This window comes from Muntiacus reevesi, chromosome 9, assembly GCF_963930625.1.
Source record: "Muntiacus reevesi chromosome 9, mMunRee1.1, whole genome shotgun sequence".
Lineage (NCBI taxonomy): Eukaryota > Metazoa > Chordata > Mammalia > Artiodactyla > Cervidae > Muntiacus > Muntiacus reevesi.
Window position 1 is genome coordinate 25022218 of NC_089257.1, and position 17821 is coordinate 25040038.

Below are 17821 nucleotides of genomic sequence, written 5' to 3' on the forward strand. Positions count from 1 at the left end.
TTGTGTTTCCTTCTAAATTTACATATACATATGTAAGACACTACAAACTTAGTAGTTATTAATCACTCTCACTCACTCACTTTCTTGGTGCTCTTGCCCTGTGAATACTCAGAGACAACATCTTCATTCTTTTCTATAGCTGCATACTATTCCATTTACGGATGTGTCATACTTACTTGAGTTTCCTCCTATTAAAAGACATTCTATGTTCTCTAACTATTTTCTGCTTATAAATGGACACTTTGACTCCTTGTATCTAGATCTCAATTCTTTAGAACTCCATGAAAAATAAGGAAGCTGATGGACATCTCCAAATTTCAAAGAACCACCACTACAGAGTATCAGAGCAAAGAATCAAAATGCATTCAGGAAAAGCCCCACTCTAAGAAGATCTTTCTATGCCAGGAGAGACTGCCATGTCCACCTTTCCCCAAATATTCCATTTCCAGACTTCCCTCGTCATCCAGGGGTTAAGACTCTGCCTGCCAGTGCGGGGGACATGGGTTTGATCCCCAGTCCCAGAAGATCCCACATGTTGTGTAGCATCTAGCCCGTGTGCCACAACAACTGGAGCCTGAGCTCTGGAGCCCACGCTTCTCAATAAGAGAAGCCACCGCAATGAGAAGCCTGTGCATGGCGACTAGAGAAAGCCCACTCATAGCAATGAAGACAGCGCAGCCAAAAATAATTAATTAAAAAAATTCCATTTCCCTTCAGCTCAGGAAAAAATCTGACGTCTTGAATTACGCAATCTATACATAAAGTAGTTTTTAATTATAATTGGTGGGGGTTGGTTATTGAGATAATGTAAAACTCAGCCCAGTCTAGCCTACCAACTCAGGAGGAGTCCAAGCCTGGAGGTCTTTCCTTTGCCTCTCTGGCTGGGCCCATTAAGGGCTGAGCAATTGTCCTCTCCATGAAGATATTCACTTCCCCAGCGCCGCCCCCGGCAGCCCCATCCAAGCCAGAGAGGCATGCCTGCGTTTGTGAAAATGTCACATCAGTGCTGGATTTGTCACCAAGAAATGATACGTGTTTCTTCTCTTACCCCTTTCAGATCTTTACTAAAAACAGCAGTCACGCCTTAGAATGGGACCAGCACTAAAATAATGAGAATTAGGACAATCTGCTTGCCTTTCGGTTTGTCCTAACACCCTCACCTTTTCTAAACTCGGTCACTGCATTCTACCTCCTCCCTCCTCCCACCTGTAGCTGATGCTGTTGGTTCCCTGCCCACATTCTCTTAGGTACCATTTCAGGGTACAGTGGCCTGGCTTTCAATGACTAGCATCTGCATCTCTTTGCCTAAGGGCTTTCTCCAGCTACCAGTGGCCATTCTGCCCATATGTAATGCAGACTGGAAGGGCTCAGGAATTAATGCCCAGTGCTCTTTCCCTTACATTCTACTACATTTGAGCACTGATGATGAAACACTTGGTGTGGCAATTTCTTGGCCATGAAGTGTTTCAGTGAGAATGGGTCAGAGAACACTTCATTAAAAAGTTCTTAGAATTTGGGCTGTTTCAAGAAATTCACCAAAACATCTCCAGTTCATCCCCTCCCTGAGTTATATTTAACACATGCTGTTCCAGGGACTGCTCTGATGGGACTTGGTCTCATATCTTGTCCTACAAGTCCCTCACACCATCCACAACCTTTGGGCAATACTTGAGAACATCATCTGTGGGAGTCCCCTATTCCTGTGACACTGCTGCAAAATAAAAACTAGTGACTTATGAAATCAAGCATTTATTTTTCTTATTCATGGGTCTGCAGGTTGGCTATGGTGATGCTACTTCAGTCTGGGTTTGGGTCTGTTCCATATGACTAATCCTGGGATCCAGAGACAAAGGGCACTGGCTACCCAAGGCATGCTCTTCTCATGGTTGTTACAAGGGTAAGCATTCTTTAAAGGCTCTGCTGGAGTCACAGACACTCACATTCCATTCACGGAAGCAGGTCAGTGGCCAAGGCCACAGTCAGTGGTGTAAGAAGCATACAAGGTCCCGGATTGCAAGGGAGATGAGTGAAGCTCTGCTGAATAACACTTCAATCGATCACATCAGCAACAAGTGTAATTTTCAGGGAGGGAGGGAGGTCAAGTACATCTTCCCAAAGCCTCAGAATCTACAAAATGATACTGTCCTGTCACTCAAGTCAGCCCTATAAGCTGCCAAGAGGCGACGATCTCAAAGGGACCTTTCTTGAGAGATCCCCGGGGATGTGAAATGGCATTCTCCCAGATTAGAGATCCCCAAGATGGAAAGTATCTAGCTGATCTGGGATGGTTTAAAAACCTACCATTTTACTGCTCATGATCTGCCCTAAGTCAAGCTTTCAAACTTCCCTTTAGAAAGGATGGGATCTGAAGCGAGGGAAGAGGCAGATGTGGGTGGTTTATATGCTTCACCCTCAATAATCAATATCTAGCAATAAAGGTCCTGGCAGAGATACAGAATAGTGCAGTGGCCAGGAATAGCTACTCCTGAGTCTGACAACACACATTTGAATCTCTTCTTATGCTGGATACTAATTGTCTTCCCCACCCAACTCCTCAACTTCCATTTCCCCTTCTGTCTCCCAAGAAGAATCCTCATTTTGTTCATGGAACTGCCCTCCTCAGGGAACAATGACCCTCCTCCAACACAAACCTCAGTTGAATTGGCTGGGAGTAGTTTTGTTCTGTTTGCCAATGACTGGTTCAAGAATAGGTAAGTGACCTAGGAGGGGCTGATGAGAGAAACACTGTGGCTGCGGGAAGAGTTTGCTGGAGGGAAAATATTCCATCACTGTAAGGAGAAAGCCTTAGAAAGAAACCAACCCTTTCTCCTTTTTCTGAACTTTGTTATGTCTAGATGTCACTGCTAGAGTCCTCTAACTTCCCAAAGATGAAAACAACTGAAAGATGGCAGAGCAGAGAGATGGAAAGAACAAACGTCCTGAGGATATCACTGAACTGCTGAATCAACCTCAACTGAAGCTTGTCTTAACCGCAACCTTGCTTTTCAGTGAGGTCATGAAAGATCCTGGTTCCTGACTCTTGACTCACAGTTAAGTCATCTTCAGCAGTGTCTACCCAGTCACTGACTACCACTGTGTCCTTGGGCAAGTCACTTAATTTCTCTAACTCCAATTTTGCACCAGAACCTATTGCCAGGATTAAATGACAATGAGTATGAAGCATTTGAAAATGTGCAGTGTCTGGTATCTAGTAAGGATGCAAATAACTCCCAGACATGATTTTTATTGTAGGGCTTTGGGACACCATCAAGCAAGAAAGTGCAGGCCTGGGCTGAGAGTCTAACTTATGTGCTTCTCTGTTTACAGTTGTTGCCCTCTGGCTGTTCCTTCTAGAAAGTTACAAGCTCCCCCCTCAAAACCTGTTTTTATAATGGACTGAGAAGTATAAGGTCTCCTACCCTAATCTCTGAAGCCTGTGAGGTGTAAAAGCCCCATGGTGAAGAGCACAAGGGGGATGTGTTTATGTCTTATTTTTTAAACACTACATAATTAATACATGGTTTTTTTAAAATGAAAAAATGCAGATAAGCAATAAGAGAAAAAGAAAAGAAAATTCACTTATGATCCCAACACCCAACGGAAAGCACTCTGAATACTATGTACGTGTTCTTCCAGACTTCTTAGTTGGGGGCATCTTTGAAAAGAGGAAGAGGAGCTACTTCTGAGGGTGAATTGGTGATGACCTTTTGGAGGGAAACTTTGTAGAGTCTTTGGAAATTTTTAAAAAAATATTTTTTTAATGCACCAACACTTTGGTTCCTCTTGAGAGTCCCTTGGAGAGCAAGGAGATCAAATCAGTCAATCCTAAAGGAAATCAACCCTGAATATTCATTGAAAGGACTGATGATGAAACTAAAACTTCAATACTTTTGGCCACCTGCGAAGAACTGATTCACTGGAAAAGACCCTGATGCTGGGAAAGATTGAAGGCAGGAGGAAAAGGGGGTGCCAGAGGATGAGATGGCTGGATGGCATCACCGACTCGATGGACATGAGTTTGAGCAAGCTCTAGGAGTTGGTGATGGACTGGGAAGCCTAGCATGCTGCAGTCCACGGAGTCGCAAAGAGTCAGACATGATTGAGTGACTGAACTGAAGTTTGACTCAACAATTTTGCCTTTAGAATCCGATCTCTAGAACAACAGCAAGAGGTGTGGATTATTGGATAGAGCTTGCAGAATGCCAGGTACTGTTCTCTACATTTTTGTACCGCCTCAGTTTATCCTCACTACCCATGAGGGAGATATTACATTTTTTATAACAGCTCAATTGAGATACATTTCACATACCATACAATTTGTGTACAATTCATGTTTTTTTAGCATATTCGTCAAGTTGTGTAACCATCACCACAATTTTAGAATATTTTGTTGTTATAATTGTTCAGTTGCTAGGTCACATCCAACTCTTTGTGACCCCATGGACTGCAGCACACCATGCTTCTCTGTCCTCCACTGTCTCCTGGAGTTTGCTCAAATCCATGAACATTTTAATTATCTCTAAAAGAAAGCCTCCTTCGTAGTCATTCCTCTTTTCTGCAACCCCTTAACCCCTGGGAACCACCAATCTCCTTTCTGTGTCTATGGATTTGCCTATTCTGGACATTTCATAGAAATGAAATCATACAATATGTGGTCTTTTATAATTGGCTTCTTTCAGTTGGCATAATATTTTCAAGATTCAGCTACAAGCTACAACTTGTATCAGAACTTACATCTTGTTAATGCCAAATAATATTCCATTGTATAGTTACACGGTATTCTGTTTATCCACTTATCAGCTGATGGACTTTGGGGCTGTTTCTACCTTTTTACTAATATGAATAATGCTGCTGTGAACATTTATGTACAAGTTTTTGTGTGAATTTGTGTCTTCATTTATCCCAGGTATATACATTGGAGTAGAACTGTTGAATCATATAGCAATTCTACGTTTAACCTTTTGAGGAGCTGCCAAACATTTTTCTAAAGTGGCTGCATCATTTTACATTCCCACCAGCAGTGCACAAGGGTTCCAATTTCTTTGTATCCTTGCCAACCAACACTTATTATCTGTCTTTTTGATTACAGACATCTGAGTGAATGTGAAGTGGCATTTCATTGTGGTTATTTTGCGTTTCCTTGATGAGTAGAGGGAAGTACAATTATTATGTTTATTTCATAACGTGAAGAAACTGAGTCAGAGAGAGGTTAATTAAGTATCCCTGGTTACTTTAGTAAGTGTATAGACTCTTGTGAACACAACAGTATATGTAGAAGACAGCTTGCTGCAGTACTGTGAAAAAAAAATCAGAACACCAGTAGGGGTTTATCCCTACAGAAGGCCATTCTCCAGTTTTCAAAGAATGAGGAAGGCCCATTTATGTGTACATGAAATGAACTCCAAGGCACCTTGTTAGTGAAAAAGCCAGTCACAGGATGATGTGTACAAAATGAACCTACAGATAGAGTCATTGATACAGTTATGGATATACATGATATAGCTATAGATTAGAAGGTTATACACTAAGCTCGTTAGGAAGCAAGCTCAAGGAGGCCACGGATCTTTTCATTTTGTGTGCTGCAATATCACCAACAGGCTTCCCTGATGGCTCAGTTCAGTTCAGTCGCTCAGTCGTGTCCAACTCTTTGCGACCCCATGAATCGCAGCACTCCAAGCCTCCCTGTCCACCACCAACTCCCGGAGTCTACTCAAACCCATGTCCATCGAGTCAGTGACGCCATCCAGCCATCTCATCCTCTGTCGTCCCCTTCTCCTCCTGCCCCCAATCCCTCCCAGCATCAGTGTCTTTTCCAATGAGTCAACTCTTCACATGAGGTGGCCAAAGAATTGGAATTTCAGCTTCAGCATCAGTCCTTCCAGTGAACACCCAGGACTGATCTCAGTGGTAAAGAATTCGCCTGCAATGCAGGAGACACAGGAGATGCAGGTTCAATCCTTGGGTTGGGAAGAACCTTTGGGGGAGGAAATAGCAACCTACTCCAGTATTCTTGCCTGGGAAATCCTATGGACAGAGGAGCCTGGAGGGCTATAGTCCAGAGAGTCACAAAAGAGTTGGACATGACTTAGCAACTGAACAGACATACATATCACCAATACCCAGAACTGGACGTGTAGCACACAGTAGGAGCAAAATAAATATTTGCTGTTAAATGGGCAATTCCTTTGGAGAGAGGATTGGAAAACAGGAATGTATACAGAAGATCTCATGCTTCATTCTGCAGAGCCATGTCCTCTGTGAGTGAATCCATGTAAGTTGTATCATTTTTGACACACAAAAATAACCTGGATAAATACAGGTAGCAATGCAGGGATGATCTCTGCTTCCTGTAACTTGACATGTCAAAGGCTCTCCTAATACTCCACATTTAGGTCAAAGAGGAAAATGGACATGTCTAGTGAAGCTGCTGTATTTATTAATATTAATGAATAAAAACTGTTTGGATGGCTTGAAAATTAAAAAAAAAAAAACACCTGGAATTCTTGGGGCTTTTAGCAAGAGGAAAACGAGGCCCCCAAGAGAATTGGTATGGAGATGATGCACAGCCTCAGTGTCTTCCTGGGACACATGAGGACCTTCCTGGCAACACCCCCCACTTCAAGTGCATACAGCTCCCTCCCAGCGAGGCTCCATCTCTGGGGCTGATCACCTGCAGGGGAGACAGTCTGGCTCCAGCCCTGCTGGGTATCCCAGTCTGATCAATCAGTTGTTCTTTCAGTTAACAGGAATCCAGTGTCAAGATGCAAGCAATGAATCTTGTTTTCATGCCTGAGAAGATCTTAAAAATCAATAAGCATTAGAAGGACACAGCCAAATATTTTCCTTTCTATTGTTTTCCAATATTTGTTTAATTTGTCATCCCTGATGAGCCCTCTGAGGAGGCCCAAAGATCAATGGCTGCTGGTAAAACAGCACAGGTGTTCACATCACATCAAGCAAGAGTAACCGCCTTGGAAGACAATTAAGAGACATTTGCAATTGGGAGCCGGTTAGGAAAGGGACAAGGGGCTGTGGCCTGCTCTGGTATATCTAGGGTAGAGGGCTGACCTACAGATTGCAACAGTTACAGGTGACAAAATTCGAACAGTGAAAATGTCAAGTTGCACCAAAAATGATGATTAGCAGGGGCCGGATGCTTTCAAATTGCGGTACTGGAGAAGACTCTTGAGAGTCCCTTGGGCAGCAAGGAGATCAAACCAGTCAATCCTAAAGGAAACCAACCCTGAGTATTCATTGGAAGGACTGAAGCTGAAGCTCCAATACTTTGGCCACCTGATTCGAAGAGCTGACTCATTGTAAAAGACCCTGATGCTGGGAAAGACTGAGGGCAGGAGGAGAAGGGGGTGACAGAGGATGAGGTGGTTGAATGGCATCATCGACACAATGAACATGAGTTTGAGCAAACTCAGGAAGATGGTGAAGGACAGGGAAGCCTCGCGTGCTGCAGTCCATGGGGTTGCAAAGAACCGGACATGACTTAGCAGCTGAACAACCACAACAGCAGAGGCCAGGGCAAGAGAAATGTGAGCGGATGTATAGCAGGTTGCTCCTCACAGATGAAGGAGACATTAGGGATTTACTGACACCCTCTCCATTTATTATTAGGAGGACATCTCTTCTCTGACCATGGGACATTCTCTGACTTGTGCCATACTCAGGCCAAGAGGGGGCAGTGGGGTAGGGTCTGGCCACCATCTTGGACTCTTCCTTGAGAAATGAAGTATTTCCTGGCATCTCAGTAAACAAAGGATGTCACGGTCATCAGCAATCATATTCACCTCTAATAGTGAGCTGGTGAGTCCCAACGGAACTCAGGAAGGAAAGAATACCTGCTATCTAGCAGCCATCAGATCCTTGCTCCTCCAGGCTCCTCCATATCTGTGACCTTGGGCAGGTTACCGAACCTCCATGCCTGTTTGCCTCATCTCTGAAATAGAGAGGCTAATTTTGTAGGCTCCTGGGAAAGGCACAGTGAGGATTAAGTGAACTAATCTAGATCAAGTGCTTAGAACTTAAGTGGCTGCCAGATGATAATGGCTCAATACTCATTAGTGACATCTTTCACAAAGATGAAACACAACCTCCTTGCTTACACTCAGATTAGGACAAAATTCAAGCCCTCCTACCCAGCCCACAACTCTACAGGACCAGCTTACCTTTCCCGTCTCACCTATTGGTGACTCTCTGTTTCTCACTCTATACTCACATTCAGTGTCCTTTTGTTCCTCTAGCAAAACAGATTACCAGGCCTTCATGCACAAAACAGACTACCATGCCATTACCTCCGCCTGGAACCTTCTCCCATCAGTTCTTCCCCAACCCCCTGCCTATGGACCATGCATCTCTCAGGTCTTAGATGATGTTTTCTTTGGGAAGCTTCTCTCACCTATCAGATCCAAGTAGGAGCCCTTCTTTATGTTTCAACTATACCTTACTTCCCATTAATGCCCTTGCTACACTGTATTTTAAAATTTTTATCATGAAAAGTCAAACCCAAAAGAACAGTACCATACTACAGTGAACTCTCATATACTCCCAACTGTAGATAACGTTTCCCCATATTTGCTTTGTCTCCAAATATGTGTGTGTGTGTGTGTGTGTGTGTGTGTGTGTGTGTGTGTGTGTGCAGGTGGTGGTGGTGTTTAGTTGCTCAGTTGTGTCTGACTCTTTTTTGACCTCATGGACTGCAGACCACCAGGCTCCTCTGTCCATGGGATTTTCCAGGCAAGAATATTGGAGTGGGTTGCCATGCCCTCCTCCAAGGGGTCTTCCCAACCCAGGGATCGTGCCCAGGTCTCCTGTTTCCAAGCACATTACAGGCAGTGTGACCTTTCAACTCAAAACATTTCAGCTTGCATCTCCAAAAAAGAAAAAATAAAAGTTAAGGGTTATTTTCCAATCTAAACTATAACACCCTAATAGCACCTACAAAAAGTGAATCATTCTCTAATAACTGAATACTTGATCTGTATCCAAACTTCCCCAATGCCCCCCTAATTTCCTTTTCTGTCTTTCTGCAAGATTGCGTTTGAATTGCTCTTTTCCTTGAGCTGCAACTCTAAGAGGAATGGAATGTGTCCCTTTGCTCCCCTCACCCCAGCACTCAGCCCTCCTTGGTAGGAATTTGCTGTAAGAATAACCTCCATGTCCCACCTCTTCCTGCATCAACATGCCAGAACCTGGACCCCCTGCACAGGGAGCCCAGAGTCTCAACCACTGGACCACCAGGGAAGTCCTTGTATAGATCCTTTTAAGACAATCACCAGGAAGAGTGGAGAAAGAAGCTGAGAACAACTGATGTGGCTGAATTATTCACCCCCAAATTTATATGTTGAAGCCCTGTGCCCAACCTTGAAACATAACTGTATTTGCTGATGGGCTTTAAAGTGATGATTAAGTCAAAAAGAGGCATGTAGCGTGGGCCCCAGTCCAGTCTTTACAAGAGGGATTTGGACACACACAGAGATAGCAGGGTGCACATACACAGAGAAAAGGCCACGTGAGGACACGGCGAGAAGACGCCGTCTGTAAGCCATGGAGAGAGCCTCAGGAGAAACAAGCCCTGCGCACACCTTGATTCCTGCCCCCCAGCCCCCAGAACTGTGAGGAAATACATTTCTGTTGTTTAAGCCACCTAGTCTGTGCTATTTGTTTTGGCAACCCTCGCTGACTAAGACAGATTTCTCGGAGGCTGGGGGACTCGGGAAAGAGTCTTAGGCACCTGCTTCAAGGGATTGGCAGTTTAGAAATCCCCAAAGTTAAGGAAGGAGGGTGTTCTCTGTAGTATCCACAACATCCTATCAAGAGACAAAGAAGCAGGTTTAACACCCAGCAGGCCCAGCCAGTGGGGGAAGAAGACTAGTCTCCATTTGGATGCAATATTGGAGGTCTAGGTTATTGCACAGACCTCGATGTATCAGCTACTGAGCTGAAACAGTGTTGGAACTAGAAAGGTAATCAGAAGAATGAGGCAGTGGACTTCCCTGATAGTCCAGTGGTTAACAGACTTTATCTCCCAGTGCAAGCGGTGTGGGTTCAATCCCTGGTCTGGAATCTAATATCCCACAAGCCTCTTGGCCAAAAAACCAGAACATAAAACAGAAACAATTTTGTAACAAATGCAGTAAAGACTTAAAAAAAAAAAAAAAAAGAAAGGCCCATCATAACATCTAGCAACAAAAAATATTAAAAAAAAAAAAAAAAAGAAGTTGGGGAGCTGCCCTAATTTTTGTCCCATGGCAAGGAAAGAGTAGGGCAGCACATACACACACAAAAATTAGAGGCAGCAATAGTCACAAATAAAGCTGGCTTCCTGAATATACCTGCTGAGTTCTACTTATTTAATATCTGTTCCCTTGCTTAGCCTGTTACTGGCCAAGTGAGCAATGGCATTCGTTGAGCAATTATTATCATTCCAAATTCCTTCCCTGTCACCATTGGGCAATTCCATCTTCCTTGAACTCGACAAAAGCTAAGGAACAACAGGCAAACCGCAGAAGAGCTTCTGCATTCCTGGAGCTGACAACTCAAACGCTGATGCTCTACAAAGCCAGGATCAGAACACCACCCTCCGTAACTCATGATCCAGAGAAGGAGACTAGCTCCCATCCAGCCAAAGGGTAAGGCAGGCTTCAGATTCACACAAGACTCCAAAGAAAACTGAGTTCAAATCCTTACCCTACCACCTGACAACTGTGTGACCATGGGCAAGATACTTAATGCCTCTGTACTTCCATCTCCTTGTCTATAAAATGGAGATGATAGAAGTACCCATCCTATAGAGTTTATGTGGAATAAATAGAGTCTATTATACGGAATAAATGAGGAAGCAGATACAAAACATTTAGAACCTTGCCTGACACAGTAGTTAGCATTACACACAGTTACATAGTTACATCTAGCTAGTATTATAGGTCAGAGCCCCTCAAAGTGAAAGATTACAATAACCTTGGTTTTCTGTAAAGGACATTAGACAAGAAGCGTGGTGATGCAAGCACAGATTCTAGAACCAGACTGCCCAGATCTGAATCAAGCAAGAATGCAAAGCACATGCTGTAACTGCTTTAATTGCAGCAATGCTGTCAGATACTTATAGTCATATATATGTACACATATGCAATACACAGAGTAAGAGCTTAATTATGGCAGCTATCATCAGAGAACTAGTCTTCTCAACAAACCCACAGAGACCCTGAAGTTGCTGGTCACCCAGAGAACTTGACCTCAGCCGATTTTGCTTCTTTGCCTACCAGCAGACAGTGGCTCTCAAGCCAGCAGGGTGTCTTGAAATCAGAAACCCACCCTCCTGGGGCTGGACACTCAGCCATCACCTCCAGCCCCCATTCCACGCCAGAAGCTCTCAGCCGCTTCTGCGTTACCTGTCTGCTCGCTTCCTCCAGGGCAGGGGAGGTCACCACAGCCCTTCGGCCTCCCGAGAAGATGACATTTCGATGTGGACCAGCTGTCCCTGGGCCTGACCGTCCACTCGGTTCCCAGTGCCCTGGGCCCTGAGGACTGGCAGAGGAACAGGCGGAAAAGATGAAAAGCTGACAACCCCCTGCAGGAAATAATTGTTCAGCTGATTCCAGAACTGAAAAACACAAGTGTAACGTCGGAGAAAGGAGAGCAAAGTGCCATTCAAGGCCATTGTTGCAGCCTCCTCTCTGTGTGTGGAGGAAACAAAGAGGCCCTGTGTGTGTGAGAACAGTGGCGTGTGTCCCCAGCCACCGCTGCGTTACTCCTGGGGACGGGAGGGCGGGAAACGAGGCCACAGTACCCTCCTGGGCCCGGCGCGCTGTGGACGCCGCTGATCACTGCCCCCAGCCTGCTCAGAGATGGGAAAGCAACTTTAGGCTCCCAGCCCATGGTGCTGGTAGTGGGGGGCAGGGGACACCCATCAGGAGTGACCGATCGGGTCCAGGCTAGTCTTCCAGTCACGGTGAATTGCCAAGTGACCCTTCCTCTCCCTCTCCTCTTCTCTCACCAGTTTTCAGAGGCTCACCACAAGCTAGAGCTGGAAAGAATCACAGCTATCTCGTCTTCAAACACTCCAACTCTCGGCTCCCATGAGGGGGCATCCGGCCCGGACTGTCGCCTGGCTGTGTCCCATGTCAGCTGCCATTGGCGAGGCCAGATGAATCCTGATGTAAGAGCATCCCCGGGACCCCCTCAAAGACCAGACGCTCTGTTGTGAGCAAGCTCACAAAATGAGGCTTCTGCCTTTAAATCCTGGTTCTGCCACTAACTACTCATAGATTGTAAGGGTTCTTTATTTTCCCCTCTCTGAGCCTCAGTTTTCCCACCTGTAAGCCGAGATCATTCTTGGGTTACCATGGAGATTAAATGAGTTCATAGGCATCTCAATGGTAAAGAATCCACCTGCAAATGCAAGAAATGCAGGAGATGCAGGAGACATGGGTTCAATCCCTGGGTCAGGAATATCCCCTGGAGAAGGAAAGGGCAGCCCACTCCAGTATCATTGCCTGGAAAATTCCATGGACAGAAGAGCCTGGCAGGTCCATGGGGGTCGCAAAGAGTCAGACATGACTGAGCAACTAAATGACAACAATGTAAAATTCACAAAACATTACTTGGCCTGTAACAGTTGCTTAAGAAGCAGGAATGACAAGTTAGATGCTCACATTACACGAGATTTGCTTAGGCTCACGAGGAGAAGGCATGAGGATGGCTGGAATCCCAGGGTCTCGAATACCCAAATTCAGCCTCGCTGCTCACGGTGGCCTAAGTTTGCCCCCTTAGGTCCCTCAGGGAAGCTGGGCGCCGATAAATACCCGCAGGGGTGAGGCAGGTGGGACACAACAGGAAGCAGCTGGGACAGTGGGAACCAGCACCCGGTCCAGGACACAGAGGCAGCCAGGCTCTGCTCCGGGCAACCACTGCAACGTAGAAAGGTGGCAAGAGCGTGGCCACGCCTGTCGATTTTTAAAACAACCCAGAAACCTGGAGTTTTATGTCGAATTTCCCAATTTTGACACATGTTTCCTGAGACAATGTTAGTGCGAAGTCAGCCCCAAATCATGTGCCTCATGATGCTTGGTCTGAACACAGATGTCATTTTCCACGCCAGGCCACGCCTGTCGTTTTCAAATCTTCTGCCCTCCACTTGCAGGCAGATTCCCTGTCCGCTGATCAGGCCACTTCAAACCCACTCTCTGACTTGGAGTACGTGGCCTAAGATCAAAAAAGATGAGCAGTCCTGTCTCAGTCCAGGAAATGGGGGTGAGGAAAAGGTCAACCAGGGAGAAGAGAGGGCTCTCCCCAAAGGACCGCAGCCCCTTGGCCTAATCCATCTCCTGCAGGCACTCCCCTGATAAAGCCTGGACTTGGCAGTAGGACCAAAGGGAAGATTGGGAGCTCAAGCCCCTGTAATCTCCATCAATCACCTCAAATGAACATAAGCAGTCTAAGTGACCAAAAGTGCTTGGTAGGCAAAAGCAACTTCAAAACAAGATTGCTCATAATGAGATACCACTTCGCACCCACTAGGATGGTTACCATCAAAGAGACAGATAATAACAACCGTTGGTGAGGATGTGGAAAACTGGAGCCCGCAGACATTGCTGATGGGAATGTAAAATGGTGCAACCACGATGGGAAACAGTCTGGCAGTTCTTCATAAAGTTAAACACAGAGTTACCACATGACCCAGCAATTTCACTCCTGGGTATATACTCTGAGAGGAAGGAAAACATAAAGCTACACAGAAACTTGTTTGAGAGTGTTCACAGCAGCATTATTCATGATGGCCAAAGGCAGAAACAAGCCAAACATCCATCAAATGATGAATGGATGAGCAAAATGTCGTGTATCCACACAATGGAAATTATTCAACAGTCAAAAGGAATGAAGTGCTGAAACAGGCCACCAAAACATTAGGACACCCCATGAAAACATTAGGCTGAGTGGAAGCTAATTAAAAGACCACATTTCATAAGATTCCATTTATACAAAAAGTCTAGAATAGGCAAATCTATAGATACAGAAAGGAGATTAGAGGTTGCCTAGGGCTTGGTATGATGAAGAGAGTTGGCAGAATGATTGCTAAAGGGTATAGTTTTTCTTTTGGGAGTGATAAAATATGTTCTAAAATTGGCTGTGGTGATGGTTACATAACACTAAAATCCATTGAACTGTTACACTCTAAGTGGGTAAATTGTATACAGGACTTATATATCAGTAAAGCTATTACCAAAAAAAAAAAAAAACACCTCAAAACTAAGATTGCTGCCTTTAATTACCTTCTTTTTTCTTTTTCTAAAGATTTTTTTTTTTCTGATGTGGATCATTTTTAAAGTCTTTATTGAATTTGTTATAATATTGCTTTTGTTGTTTATGTTATGGTTTTTTGGCCATGAAATATGTGGGAGCTTAGCTCTTCAACCAGGGATCAAACCCACACCCTCTGCATTGGAAGGATAAGCCTTAACCACTGGACCGCGAAAGAAGTCCCCTTAATTGTTGTTTAGTTGCTAAACTGTGTCCAACTCTTTTGTGACGGACAGTAGCTCACCAGTCTCCTCTGTCCATGGGATTTCCCAGGCAAGAATACTGGAGTGGATCGCACTTCCTTCTCCAGGGGATCTTAATCACCTTCTGTTAAAAAGAAATTCTATCCGTATCACTCTCTTCACTGTAGCCACACTGGAGAAGACAGGTCAAGAGCTCTAAAAGGGTGGTTTTCCTCAGAAGCATGGGCCTCAAACAAGGGTAACCAACTAGCCTGGTTTGCCTGACATAGTCCGGTGTTAGCAGAGAAACTCTGGTGTCCCAAACATATATGGTTGACAACCCTAATACCCACTCTTTCCCAGAGCACAGGAATGTTCTGCCCTTCCATGCAGCCAATGGCTAGAACCAAGTCTCCATAAAAATAATCCTTGCCCATGCTTCTGAGGAAAAACCACCCTTTTAGAGCTCTTGACCTGTCTTCTCCGGTGTGGCTACAGTGAAGAGAGTGATACGGATAGAATTTCTTTTTAATAGAAGGTGATTAAGATCCCCTGGAGAAGGAAGTGCGATCCACTCCAGTATTCTTGCCTGGGAAATCCCATGGACAGAGGAGACTGGTGAGCTACTGTCTGTCACAAAAGAGTTGGACACAATTTAGCAACTAAACAGCAATTAAGAGGACTTCTTTCGCGGTCCAGTGGTTAAGGCTTATCCTTCCAATGCAGAGGGTGTGGGTTTGATCCCTGGTTGAAGAGCTAAGCTCCCACATATCTCATGGCCAAAAAACCATTTGGGGTGTAAGTCATCCTTAGTCAATGACACTTTTGACCCTCTAATGGTCAGAAGGTTTTGTGTTTTTTTTTTTTTTTAATTATTGTTGCTCCTAATTTACAGGTGAAGAAACCGAGGTTCAGTGATGAAATAACTAGCCAGAATCACACAGGAGCCAGAAATTGAACCTGGATCTTTTTCCAAAACCCAAGTCACTTCTTCCACTCATCATCTCGTCTCTTACCATACCACTGGGTTGAGTGTCCAGGAACACTATGAGATTGTTCTTGGCCCCTGGGGAAGGTAGTCAGACATCCAGAGAGAAAAAGCATGAGCTTTCAGCTACAGGAGACAGCACAGACTCTGGAGCTAAAAAGCTCAAGTTTGGGCTTTGCCAAAATTTTAGTTGTATGAACTTGGACGAGTTAACTTGACTTCTCTGTGTCTCAGTTCCCCCTTATGTAAAACGGTAAAAATTATAGTACTCTGTGTGTGTGTGGGTGTGTATATCACATCGAATTGCTATAGGAAGTAAATAAATCAATAAGTGTGAAATGATTAGAATGGAGCATGGCACATGTATTAAGTCAATCTATTTAATACATTTATTTAATAATACAAACGTACATTTATTAAATAAATTGGTGTCATTAAGTAAATGAAAGCAAGCACAGATCCACATACCCAGTACTGGAAAGATATCAGACTAGGTTTAACAAAAACCAGAATGTGAGACCAAATCATGCAAGTAAACTCTTAACATTCGTTCTGCTGCTTCCCATGTAAATGTTCCTGGCTGAGAAACTGCTAGAAACTCTCCGGGCCGTAGACATACCTTTAGCCTCAACATGGCGGTGGCAGTGTGGGCAGTCCTGGCAAAATGGGATGGTCAGACGCCGGGTTGCAGGCCCTGCCTGGCAGTGACTAAGCCCAGGATGCCCCTCACCACATGCCGGCCCACAAGGGCACGGAGAACTGTTAGGTAGCTCCTTTCACAGGAGCAAGTGGGTGTGTGATCAACATCATTTTTTGATCAGCATCAACTTCAGCTGAAGTTCAAGAGGCTCAGAGAAGCTCAAGAATTTGTTCAAGGTAAGTTAACAAGGAGAGTTCGGATTCAACCTCAGGTTAAATTCTAAAGCTCCTATGCTTTTCTGCCTCCATGGAATAGTTGTTATTGCTATGTAACAAATTACCTCAAAGCTTAGCAGCTTAAAACCACAAACACTCATAAGGCCAGAGATCCAGGAGTGGTTTAGCTAGGCAGTTCTGGCTCAGAATCTCTTGTGAGGTTGTAGTCAAGGTGTTGACCATGACCACTGTCATCTCAACGCTCTACCAGGGCTTAGAATCTGCTTCCAAGCTCGGTCATGAGGCTCTTGGCAGGCTTTTTAGTTTCTGGCTGGCTATTGGTCAGAGGCTTCAGTTTTTCACCACATGAATCTCTCCAGAGAACTTTTCATATCATGACAGCTTGTTTTCCTGGAAACAAGAGATTCAGGAAAAAGAAATCAGACAAGAAAAAAAAAAAAGAGTACTGAGAAGTTGTCTAGTTTATAACTAATCTTAGTTTAAACTACATTAACTAAAAGTTAGTTTACAACTAATCTTCGATGTGACATACCACCACTTCTGACACCTGCTGTTGGTCACACAGACTAATTGAGGCACCATGTGGGAGGGGACTTCACAACGGTGTGAATATCAGGCAGCAGGGGTCAGCGAGGGCCATCTTTGAGGCTGGTGACCATTCTGCCCATCTCCCCAAAGTAAGACAGAAAGCACAGACCTGCAAATAATAAGGTAATATCCTGAAGAAAAGTCTGAGAAGGTAATTTTTTAAATTAATTAATTAATTTTAATTGGAGGCTAATTACTTTACAATAGTGTGTTGGTTTTTGCCATACATTAACATGAATCAGCCAGGGGTGTCTGAGGGGTTGTTAACAAACATTTAGTTCACTCAAAGCAGTGGGTGGCCCCATGGATGCAGGCAGAAGTAAACCTAGAGTTTACAGGGACTAATTGGCAGAAAAGAAAAATCAAGCCATGCGGTCCTGGGAGAAAAGAAGAGGGAGAAGCCAAGAAAGAGAGCTGGAATCAGGACTCCAGGACAAGGTGGACAATCTTCTAGTCCAGATAGAGGTTCATTCTCAACAGCCTATGTCTGTTGTCCTGTGCCTGGACAACATCCCCACAGAAAATGGGAGACCAAAAGGAAGAGGCGGGAGAAATAGAAGGCGGAAAAACGAATGACCAATTTCTGGATTCACAGTTAGACATTCTTTCTCTGGCTTGAATTCATCAGAACCTGTTTCGAGCCAAATTTCATGAAGGAGCTGGGGATGGAAAAAGAAAGAGACAACTAGATAGGAAAGATGCACAAGGGAACTGTCAGAAGTTGGGGGATGGAGGGCAGAGGAGGTAGGTGGTTCCTTCAAAACCAACTTCCAGGACTTTACAATTTCAATCTGTTCCAAGATGGAATCTAATCACTGGGCAAATCAAGAGTCCTGTACTATCCACTCAAAACCATCCTTACATTCGTTACAATTATTTT

At 44.5% G+C, this 17821-nt stretch overlaps 1 long non-coding RNA gene across 1 annotated transcript in view; it reads left to right on the forward strand.

The window, feature by feature from the left end:
• LOC136174394 (uncharacterized) overlaps positions 1 to 17821 on the forward strand; it is a 1095937-nt gene that overhangs the window by 310803 nt on the left and 767313 nt on the right. The gene's annotated exons all lie outside the window — the stretch shown is intronic.